Source organism: Rosa rugosa, chromosome 5 (genome assembly GCF_958449725.1).
Source record: "Rosa rugosa chromosome 5, drRosRugo1.1, whole genome shotgun sequence".
NCBI lineage: Eukaryota > Viridiplantae > Streptophyta > Magnoliopsida > Rosales > Rosaceae > Rosa > Rosa rugosa.
This window is the reverse complement of record NC_084824.1, coordinates 15,064,330-15,076,715: the sequence shown is the minus strand read 5'-3', so window position 1 is coordinate 15,076,715 and position 12,386 is coordinate 15,064,330.

Below are 12,386 nucleotides of genomic sequence, written 5' to 3'. Positions count from 1 at the left end.
GATCCGGACCCTCTTCAGATCAGTGGCTATTAGACGGGTTTGGATCAAAAATTTTGATCCATTGATACGAATCCGTTAACCCGTTTATTTAACGGATCAAATACGGATTTAAGTCGATCCGATCCGTTAATGATCTAGCCCGTTTTAGTAATAATAAATTATTATTATTTATTAATACATTATTATTTTTTTAAATATAAAATATGAAGAATTTCTAATACAAATTTTTTGCATAAATCTAAGGGACAGTCCATCACCTAAGATTTCAAGAAGCATTAAGAATTTTGATAATGTAATTCTATTTTTGGTGATATTTTTCATGTTGTTTTAATATTTTATTAATATCTTATGAGGTATCATGATATAAATTTAATATTACTATTTAAAATTTTAAAATATTTGAAATTATAAACGGGTCGGATTAGCGGATCGGGTATCCGTTAATCCGGCGGATACGGATTTGGATCGAGCTATCAATGATTCGCCGGGTTAACGGAGCGGGTTTGGATCGAATTTTTTTTTTAAGTAAACAGATTTGGATTTAGGTCGATCCGATCTAAATCTGGTCTATTTACAGGTCTAATTAACAACACCATTTGCTTCCTTATAAATGTGTCGAAAGTGAAAAAGATTCATAGCTCCTGCATATCTTCTACATTAATCATCCATGACTCTGAAGTCATCATGCTCTTGAAGTGCATGTATCAGATATATTAGCACAATCATTCTCAACCTCAATCTCCATCAAACCCTAGCCTGAAGTGCAATCAGTAAACCTGCTCTGAGGGCCGCTGCTTCCATATGTATGGTTGATTGTGCATCAGGAATAGCTCTCGCAAGAGCAGCCTTAAATCTCCCTTCAGAGTCTCTAACCACGTACGACACCAATCCCTCCGAGGCTAGTACCCCAAAGCTCCCATCGATATTAATTTTCAGTCTGCCACTAGGTGGGCATTCCCATTTTGTAGGAAACCTTCTTGACTTTCTTCCCTCACGCTGGTGCTGACTCTCGTACTCCTCCAAGAAAGTTGCAGCCCGTGCTACCATATTCAATTCATCAATTGGGTTATAAGAAGTTAAGAACCACCCTTCCACACTAGGTTATTTCTCTCGGTCCACCCACAGCGGCACAGCGCCATTAAGAAAAATTCCAATTGTTCATCATGCATGTTAATTAACATCATCAATCAACGTTGCAAGGTGCTTACCAGGTTGAACGTTCAGAGGACCTTACTTCCACAGCATTTCGAAGAGGTGTAGCGCATCTTCGACACAATTAAAACAAAATGCACAGTGTAAATCTGGGAGCTGGACCCGTTTGGAAAGGGCCGCTCTATTAGGTATGTAATACCCGAAAAATTCAAGTTAATTTCCGATGACGTTTTGGAAATGATTTCGTGGTCGTGGACACGAGTACGAAGCTTGGAGGAGTGTGGAATTAGTTCGAACGATTTTATTTTGAAAACTGAACGTTTTAGGGGGGTCAAAGGAGTTGACTTTTTATACATTGGGAAATTGGGAAAACTTCTTTCATGAAAGTTGTAGAGCGCGTCGATACGAGTTCGTGGACATATGGAACGCAATATTCGGAGTTCGTATGAATAAGTTACGAATATTTGAAAATTGGGATTTTCTATAAATATGAAAAAAAATCCGAATATTGCAAATGAGGACAGAATTTCTGGAACTCCAGAAATTTCTCCCCATTTCTCTCCCGAGCCCAGCCGCGACCCCCTCCCTTCGTCACCTTCGTTCTTCCTCATCCGGCCACCGATTGATGTGAAACAAAGTGGGGTTTTCTGGTCTCGACCCCCTTTACGAGTTTGTAGAAGAAATCGAAGTGAAATACGAGCTGTATGAGGCTCTACAAGGTCGAGAAGAGAGCCTCGTCGGAGACGAAATCGCTCTTCCCCACTTTTTCTGGGCTCTACTTTGTCTGGCCATATCTTCCTCTACAGGCCTCCGATCGACCTGATTCCAAAAGCAATTTTTCTCACCGTGAAGTTTTCTACGACTTTCCAGAAGACATCGACTTGAGATAACCATCGTGGTGGCCGCTAGAAGACCGAGAAGCCGCACAGCCCGAGCTGGAAATCGTCTTCCTTCGCCACCTTGGTTCTCCCAGCTCCGGCCACTATAGCTCGAGTTCTTTGAGGGCTTTTCTAGCCCAGAGGAAGTAGAAGCTATCCCCAAGAAGGCTTGCAGCGATTTGATCCGGGGTGATCGAATTTTGAAGATTGGGAAACTAGGGTTCTTCGGGTTTCAAAACTTGCGAGGTAAAATTCTACTTTTTGGCTCATAATCTGACTTTGGTGTAGTTATGAAAGTTTCAATTCGAGTTAAGATGAAGAACTTTCATGTTGGGAGTTTTGTCTAATTTTGACTTTGGATGGGTGGCGGTGCCGCCACTGTGATGGTGGTTTCCGGCGACCTCCGGCCACCCCAAGGACAGTTTCTGTCCATTTTTGTGTTCTACGTGTCGATACGATCGTTTGCATATATAATTCATAATTTTTGGATATCGTATGATTAAGTTATGAATTTTTAAGTTTCGATCAATTTCGATCGTTCGATTTGTGATCTGTGAAGATCAGACCGTCTGATGGAATGGTAGATTCGATATGTTGATCGTATGACTGTCCCGATGACTTTGTGTGGTCACGGGCGAAGATCCGACCGTTGGATCTTCGTATAATTGAGAAATGGTGATTCGGAAAGCGATTCGTGAGAATCCGTCCGTCGGATTTTCGTATAATTTTGAGGAGATGTTTGTTAGAGCGATTCAAGAAGATCTGACCGTTGGATCTTCGTGATAATTTTGGAGGATGATCCTAAGGGCGATCCGTGAGGATCCGACCGTTGGATCATCATATAAATTCAATCTGACCGTTGGATCATCATTAAATTAGAATCCGACCGTTGGATTTCCGTATATGTGTGGGTTATGAATGATTGCTAAGTTAAGATCGTATCTGACTAGGTGATTGACGGTTTGAGTTGGTGGACGATTGTGGATCGTATTTTGAGCTGAATTGAAGACGCAGCGGGATTATCGAGGTGAGTAAACCTCACGTGGTTCATATTACGAACCCAATACAATTAATTGCTTTATTTTGTTGCAATCATATGAACTATTGTTGGTGTTACTAGACATTCCTGTGTGAATGTCTGTATATATATTATTACGTGAAATAATATGTATTGTTGGAGTTGTGTTGAGTTATTGTTGAGAAACAACATATTGTGAGAGGTATTGAGTTTATTGTTGAGAAACAATATATTGTGAGAGGTATTGAGTTTATTGTTGAGAAACAATATATTGTGAGAGGTGTTGAGTTTTATTGTTGAGGAACAATAAATTGTTGTGATCTGTGGAGATCACTAGGTCACGAGGTGACCATGGCATCTATTAGTGAATCACGCTCTCGTACCGGGCTGGTGGTTATTAATAGTATTAAATCGTAATCACGTCTGTGGCCGGACGAGTGGTTACGTTCAGTTAGAGCTCTAGTCTGTCTGCCAAATGTGGAGTGACCTTATGAGTGAAATTGAGAGTAACTCATAAGTGTCTATATATATGTGGTAACCTTATGAGGGAAATTGAGAGTAACTCATAAGGGTCTATATATATATATGAGTCTGTCTGTCAAATGTTGGGAAATCTTATGAGCTAAATTGAGAGTAACTCATAAGTGTCTATATATATATATATGAGAGTGAGAAAGTAACGTGGGTTTGTGGTGGTCTTGTAATTTAATAAATCAACAGTTCTTTCTTGTTTACTCATACTAGCTGTCAAAAGCTTACCGGGTTTTGTGTTGTTGCAACTCCCGGTACACTATTCAAATTGTGTAGCGGGTAATCCTACAGGACAGGAGAACCAGGACGGTGATCGTGCGGTACAGCAATTGTAAGTTGTGAGGTGTGTTATGCTCATTTAGAGCTTTACAATATTGCTTGTGAGAGTGAATTGTAATAATGAACTCGAGGTTTCGAGATTTGGAGTTTGTGTACCGTGTGGAGAGGTTATATTGAGAAAAAAATTCAGAACATTTATTTGATTAAGTGGTTTAATTCATGTTTCGGATTTGAATTTATCATTCAAAATTCGGGGCGTGACAGTTTGGTATCAGAGCGTAAGGTGCATATTTGGTGATGTGTCAATACCTTCCGAGTGATGGCCCGTCTGCAGCGGATCCCCATCGTGTGCTCTTCGGTATTGGCTAAGTCATTGGGTATGCGTGAGTGTTAGGAGTTGTTTAGGCCGCTAGGTCGTTTTAGGAACGTGAATACCTTCCCTATAGTATTGACTTGGTTAATATGAATTTGTATTTGACTTATACTATGTTTTAAGTGTTATACATGTATTAGCCAAGCATACTATACTCCTTAGGTGATGGATATTCGAAGGGGTTGTACTTAGAACCTTACAGTTGTCTTGTAGGTTCTTATTGGAATAAGTTCAGTGGCCGCGAGTTACAATCCTTGAGGAATAGGAACCTCTTGATTCAACTCTGTTAAGTCAACGAGGATTGTTTTATGGAAGTAAGGTTCTTTTGGATGTTGAAGTGTTTGGTTGAAGGCATGATGTGGACCTATGCACGTACCTAGTGTGGATACGAGTATTAATTGATAGTAAGTTTGCCTTCTTAAGTTGGACATACAGATGCATTTGAATAGATTCTAGACTCATGTGGAGTTGTGAGTAGTGTTGCGGTTAGGGAAGAAATTATTGTGGTTAATTCTTCCATGTGCTTGTAAGTTGTTGAGCAGAGTTTGAGGTGCAAGAACGGAGTTTGATCTCGTGTTGAGTGATTGAGACGAACGACTATATATTTGAGTTCTCTCCGAGTACCTAAAATCTTAAGGGCTATTTGAAGTGGGACTAGTGGTAGTTTTAGTATTTCTAAATTTAAATCGAGATCCGAGGAACATGTTTTGTATACGTGGTTGATGTTGCGAGCATCATTTTTGATTGATATTTTGCTTGTCACAAAGACAACTGGATTGGAAATTCTCCGTTTGGACACCTTGGTCTGTTGACCTGACTATGACTTGTGGACATAGTTTTATTCAAGTGAAGGAAATTGATTTTTAACTCTGTTGAGTTATGATTATGTCTTCTTAGTTTTTTTTTTTTGGATCGTAGTGAGTATGGTTATGGACTTAAGTGAGTTTCGCAGTTGTTTTGTGTTTAAGTGTGAGTAGGCGGGACACTTAAGGTTTTGCAATGGAGTTAATTTTGGTCAGTAAATAATTGGGAGAGTTGGAATCAACTCTTGTGAATGATATTGGACGAGAGTGTGTGCCTTTGGTGATTGATTTTAGTGACATTGTTGGGTAGCCATAGTGGTTCAAGGGAATTACTATGTGATATAGAGTTTGTTTCGAATTCTGAATCGCGAAATGTTAGGGATTGAATTGTGGTGAGTTTTTGTTGAAGCAATTGATAGATGGAATTATCGAGATTCTATAAGAGTTGTAAGAGTAACTCTAAAGATGTGGGTTTTTCCTAGCTAACTCAGGAAGTGTTTAGCTTTATTAATCCCTAATTCTAGCGACGAAATTATTGTGTTTGGTTTGACTCAGAGGATACTAGCTTGACCTCTGTGTGACTTAATTGATTGCTAGGTTTTGAATGATTGTTCGTGATAAATCATTTTGAAAGATGTGTGCAGCAGAGTTCTCGATGGTTTTGAAAAGAGTATTGAGTGACCAAGGTTCGATCCTTGGTGTTGTTGTTGGTTAAACAATAAGAAAAGAAAACATGCACACAATCTTATTGATTTTATATTACAAAAAGGGAAACGAGGACTATGCTATACTAAGCCTAGTCAGCAGCTCCGGATGGGTTGAGGCTGAGCTCAAGAGAAACGTTTGAGCCACTGTGGTAACCGCCTGAGCCACCAGAATAGTAACCAAATGCGCTACCTTCCTCGGAAGTAGTCTTCGGGTTACCAAAGACGTCCTCGCCGTGCACGGGGAACAGAGGAAGAGTTTCAACCTCCTGGTGATCTCCTCCTCGTTGTTGCAGGGATGTTTGTCCTCCTGTTGTGCCAAAAGAGTTGTACTGGTATTAGTGTTGAAGTGTGAGGAAGAATATGAAACAAAATTTAAATCAAGAAATCCTTCATTACCAGTAGAATCGGTGGAACCAAAGTTGAGATTAATGGATCTACCATCATCAGTAGAACTAGTGGACCCAAAATTGATGTCAATGGATCCACCAGCTGGCCCAAAATTGATGTCGATGGATCCACCAGCACCAGTAGAACCAGTGGACCCAAAATTGAGATCAATGGATCCACCAGTACCAGGAGAACTAGTTCCCATGGGCACTTGAGCAGCTTGATTGCACCTCTTCATCTGCTTCTCTCGAGCCCTGACATTCTGGAACCAAAAATAAATGTTCTTGCCCTCAACATGTCCATACTGGTTCAGCTGGAGGCAGATCTCGTGAATGTGATCTGTAGTTGGGCACTTAATTCCCTTGTCGTAGTAAAGATCCTTGAGGATCCTTATTTGATCTGGAGTAGGAACCCACCTGGCACGGCTTCGCCAGAAATCCGTGTTGGCACTACTCCCGGCTGTTTGGTTGTTTCCTCCATCCTCGATTTGTTGTTGGGTTTGTAGCTCCATCAGTTGCAGAGTTCATGGTTCCATGGTGATGGGTTGAGGGGATGTGAAGATCGAAGAGTAAAGTTGTCGAGTGTTTGAAGGAGTTGTTGTTAAAGGGATTAAGGATGATGATGGTGGGATGGAGATCTGAAAGTTCAGAGAAAAGATGGGATTGAATCAACTAGATGGGAGAGAAGATCAGAAGAGAAGGATTGAAATTGATGAAGAAAGGATTTGAGTTTCGAGAGGAAGGCTGAAGAGTTTGAGAGAGAATGGCTGGGGAAAATTTCTTTTCTTTGGTGTGAACAGTTTTTCTCCAGGATGCACCTATTTATAGAACAAGGTGAGCAGATCTCCACCGTTGGATGGACGATCTCTGAGATTCATTCTACGCGTTGGATTAAAGTCGCCTGAAAACACAGAAAAGCTGTTGGCGCGTGGAGAGCGTATGAGGGGACTGAGAGAATCTCGAGGCGCTGTGGCAGACAGCTTTAGCCGAAAGTAAATTTGACTTCCGTAAATCACGGAAGAGACGTGTCGTGGCACGTGGAGTGTACCGACAGTTTGTTTTTATTCTATCGCTTATTATAGAATAAATAAAAGGAGTTGCATGGATAGTAACGAGAGCAGCTGGTGCTCTAGTGGTTGAAGAGCAAAGTCCCTGTACTAGAGGTCCGAGGTTCGAACCTTGCCTCTCGTTTATTTTATTATGTTCGCTTATGACATAATAAGTATAACATTTGTACACATTATATTAAGCACAGCTTGTGCTCCAGTGGTTGGGGACAAAGGTTTCGTGCAGCAGGTTGAGGTTTCGAACCTTGCCTTCCCCGTTATTTTATTTATGTCGCTTATGACATAATAAATATAACACGTGAGCATATATTAATGAAGGCAGCTCTTGCTTCAGTGGTTGGGAGCAAAACCTTCGTGTTCGAGGTCGGGAGTTCGAACCTTACCTCTTACAAATATTTTTGGATCTCGTATATGCTTGATATACGGACGTATATACGGTATACATACGTATATACTGTCTGTACGGTATGCATACGTATATACAGTTGTACGGTATGCATACGTATATACGGTCTGTACGGTATGCATACGTATATACGGTATGTACAATTTCATACCGTAGCCGAGCTGGAAGTTGGTGGGCCGATTGGTAGGCCCAAATAGTAAGCCCAAATAGTAAGCCCAAATAGTAAGCCCAATTGTTCGGCCCGATTGGTAAGCCCAAATAGTAAGCCCAATTGTTCGGCCCGAATGGTAGGCCCAAATGTTAAGCCCAATCGTTCGGCCCGAATAGTAGGCCCAAATGTTAAACCCAAATTGGTTTGGGCCGGTTCGAAATGTGGATGGTCCGATTTCTTCAGGCCCAAATGACCAGCCCTAATGCTTAGCCCAAGGATTGAGCAAGCCCAAGTCATCATCACTGGGTGACATATTTTATTGGCATGCTTTTGGGGATGATTTGTTTTGAGTGATGCATCTCTATTGTTGTGTAGAATAGTGCATGCTTAAGTTTTACTATAGAGATTTACCGTGATGCTAATGGAGTAGCGAAACGCTTTGTGGGAGTGTTTACTATGCTTGTATGCCAGTACAGAGTGATGATCTATGTGAAGATCTATGTGATGATCTATGTGAAGATCTATGTGAGGATCTATGAGATGATCCACGTGATGATTTTGTGTAATTGATGTGGAGTGATGTTGAGCATTTGTTTTGTGAATTTACATCGTGATGGAAGGATTTAGTGGCCATAAGAATGTATTTTTATACAAAGGGCTATGGCTTTGTAGATTACTACAGTTTTGGGAAAGATGGAGATTCGATGGTTAGGTTAACCGTAATCGAGAGCAATTAACTTGCGCTTAAATTTCGGGACGAAATTTCTTTAAGGAGGGTGGATTGTAATACCCGAAAAATTCAAGTTAATTTCCGATGACGTTTTGGAAATGATTTCGTGGTCGTGGACACGAGTACGAAGCTTGGAGGAGTGTGGAATTAGTTCGAACGATTTTATTTTGAAAACTGAACGTTTTAGGGGGGTCAAAGGAGTTGACTTTTTATACATTGGGAAATTGGGAAAACTTCTTTCATGAAAGTTGTAGAGCGCGTCGATACGAGTTCGTGGACATATGGAACGCAATATTCGGAGTTCGTATGAATAAGTTACGAATATTTGAAAATTGGGATTTTCTATAAATATGAAAAAAAATCCGAATATTGCAAATGAGGACAGAATTTCTGGAACTCCAGAAATTTCTCCCCATTTCTCTCCCGAGCCCAGCCGCGACCCCCTCCCTTCGTCACCTTCGTTCTTCCTCATCCGGCCACCGATTGATGTGAAACAAAGTGGGGTTTTCTGGTCTCGACCCCCTTTACGAGTTTGTAGAAGAAATCGAAGTGAAATACGAGCTGTATGAGGCTCTACAAGGTCGAGAAGAGAGCCTCGTCGGAGACGAAATCGCTCTTCCCCACTTTTTCTGGGCTCTACTTTGTCTGGCCATATCTTCCTCTACAGGCCTCCGATCGACCTGATTCCAAAAGCAATTTTTCTCACCGTGAAGTTTTCTACGACTTTCCAGAAGACATCGACTTGAGATAACCATCGTGGTGGCCGCTAGAAGACCGAGAAGCCGCACAGCCCGAGCTGGAAATCGTCTTCCTTCGCCACCTTGGTTCTCCCAGCTCCGGCCACTATAGCTCGAGTTCTTTGAGGGCTTTTCTAGCCCAGAGGAAGTAGAAGCTATCCCCAAGAAGGCTTGCAGCGATTTGATCCGGGGTGATCGAATTTTGAAGATTGGGAAACTAGGGTTCTTCGGGTTTCAAAACTTGCGAGGTAAAATTCTACTTTTTGGCTCATAATCTGACTTTGGTGTAGTTATGAAAGTTTCAATTCGAGTTAAGATGAAGAACTTTCATGTTGGGAGTTTTGTCTAATTTTGACTTTGGATGGGTGGCGGTGCCGCCACTGTGATGGTGGTTTCCGGCGACCTCCGGCCACCCCAAGGACAGTTTCTGTCCATTTTTGTGTTCTACGTGTCGATACGATCGTTTGCATATATAATTCATAATTTTTGGATATCGTATGATTAAGTTATGAATTTTTAAGTTTCGATCAATTTCGATCGTTCGATTTGTGATCTGTGAAGATCAGACCGTCTGATGGAATGGTAGATTCGATATGTTGATCGTATGACTGTCCCGATGACTTTGTGTGGTCACGGGCGAAGATCCGACCGTTGGATCTTCGTATAATTGAGAAATGGTGATTCGGAAAGCGATTCGTGAGAATCCGTCCGTCGGATTTTCGTATAATTTTGAGGAGATGTTTGTTAGAGCGATTCAAGAAGATCTGACCGTTGGATCTTCGTGATAATTTTGGAGGATGATCCTAAGGGCGATCCGTGAGGATCCGACCGTTGGATCATCATATAAATTCAATCTGACCGTTGGATCATCATTAAATTAGAATCCGACCGTTGGATTTCCGTATATGTGTGGGTTATGAATGATTGCTAAGTTAAGATCGTATCTGACTAGGTGATTGACGGTTTGAGTTGGTGGACGATTGTGGATCGTATTTTGAGCTGAATTGAAGACGCAGCGGGATTATCGAGGTGAGTAAACCTCACGTGGTTCATATTACGAACCCAATACAATTAATTGCTTTATTTTGTTGCAATCATATGAACTATTGTTGGTGTTACTAGACATTCCTGTGTGAATGTCTGTATATATATTATTACGTGAAATAATATGTATTGTTGGAGTTGTGTTGAGTTATTGTTGAGAAACAACATATTGTGAGAGGTATTGAGTTTATTGTTGAGAAACAATATATTGTGAGAGGTATTGAGTTTATTGTTGAGAAACAATATATTGTGAGAGGTGTTGAGTTTTATTGTTGAGGAACAATAAATTGTTGTGATCTGTGGAGATCACTAGGTCACGAGGTGACCATGGCATCTATTAGTGAATCACGCTCTCGTACCGGGCTGGTGGTTATTAATAGTATTAAATCGTAATCACGTCTGTGGCCGGACGAGTGGTTACGTTCAGTTAGAGCTCTAGTCTGTCTGCCAAATGTGGAGTGACCTTATGAGTGAAATTGAGAGTAACTCATAAGTGTCTATATATATGTGGTAACCTTATGAGGGAAATTGAGAGTAACTCATAAGGGTCTATATATATATATGAGTCTGTCTGTCAAATGTTGGGAAATCTTATGAGCTAAATTGAGAGTAACTCATAAGTGTCTATATATATATATATGAGAGTGAGAAAGTAACGTGGGTTTGTGGTGGTCTTGTAATTTAATAAATCAACAGTTCTTTCTTGTTTACTCATACTAGCTGTCAAAAGCTTACCGGGTTTTGTGTTGTTGCAACTCCCGGTACACTATTCAAATTGTGTAGCGGGTAATCCTACAGGACAGGAGAACCAGGACGGTGATCGTGCGGTACAGCAATTGTAAGTTGTGAGGTGTGTTATGCTCATTTAGAGCTTTACAATATTGCTTGTGAGAGTGAATTGTAATAATGAACTCGAGGTTTCGAGATTTGGAGTTTGTGTACCGTGTGGAGAGGTTATATTGAGAAAAAAATTCAGAACATTTATTTGATTAAGTGGTTTAATTCATGTTTCGGATTTGAATTTATCATTCAAAATTCGGGGCGTGACAAGGTATGTTAGAACTTAGAATTAGCAGTATACTAAAACACTTCTAACTGGATTGAATGCAACTCCAATACTTTATTCAACATAACTCCGGCTATTATATAGCCTCAAACCCTAACAACCAAGACTAAAGACAAGCTCACGTATTGGCTACATGCAGCCACGTGTTTTAACAGAAACAGACTAATTTAAAGCATGCTAACCCTAAACCATGAATTCAAAGCATAACCTGATCCTAAAGACCAGGTCTAACCCTAACAGAAACAAATGCACGCTCCTCTTAAATAGGAGTTAATAAACAAACAAGGAAACCCTAATGGTAACCCTCACAACCATCTATTCAAACTTCAACGGCTCCAACAAATCCTCCCCTAAACTGAAATTGCTGAAAGCAATCAGTTTATATCATACTTAGCCTTCACTCCCAGTAGCCCACGAAGCTTCTCAAAACTCTCAAGCCTCAATGGTTTAGTCATGATATCTGCAACTTGTTCACTGGTACCACAATACTTTAACTCCACAACACCATCCTTTGTGAGATCACGTAGAAAATGAAATCTTACATCGATGTGCTTGCTTCTTCCATGCATAACAGGATTTTTTGATAACTTAATAGTAGAGCTATTGTCACAAAGCATTGTAACACACTTACATTGAAAAAGACCAAACTTGTTGAGCACCCTTTGCATCCAAACACTTTGACAAGCACAAGCAGCAGCAGCGACGAACTCTGCTTCCGTTATGGATAAGGTCACCACTGGTTGCTTCTTTGAGGACCAAGATATCGCTCCACCACTCAGCATAAATACATACCCTGAAGTACTCTTTCTGTCATCTACATCACCCGCATAATCACTGTCGGTATAAGCCACCAGCTCGTCTGCAACACCTCTTTTATAAAACACCCCTAACTCAACTGTTCCCTTCACATACCTTAGCACTCTCTTTGCAACAAGCATGTGAGCTTCAGTAGGATTAGCCATAAACCGACTAATAAGACATACAACATACATCAGATCAGGCCTGGTAGCGGTCAAGTACATAAGACTCCCAACCATTTGCTTGAATAATGTTGCATT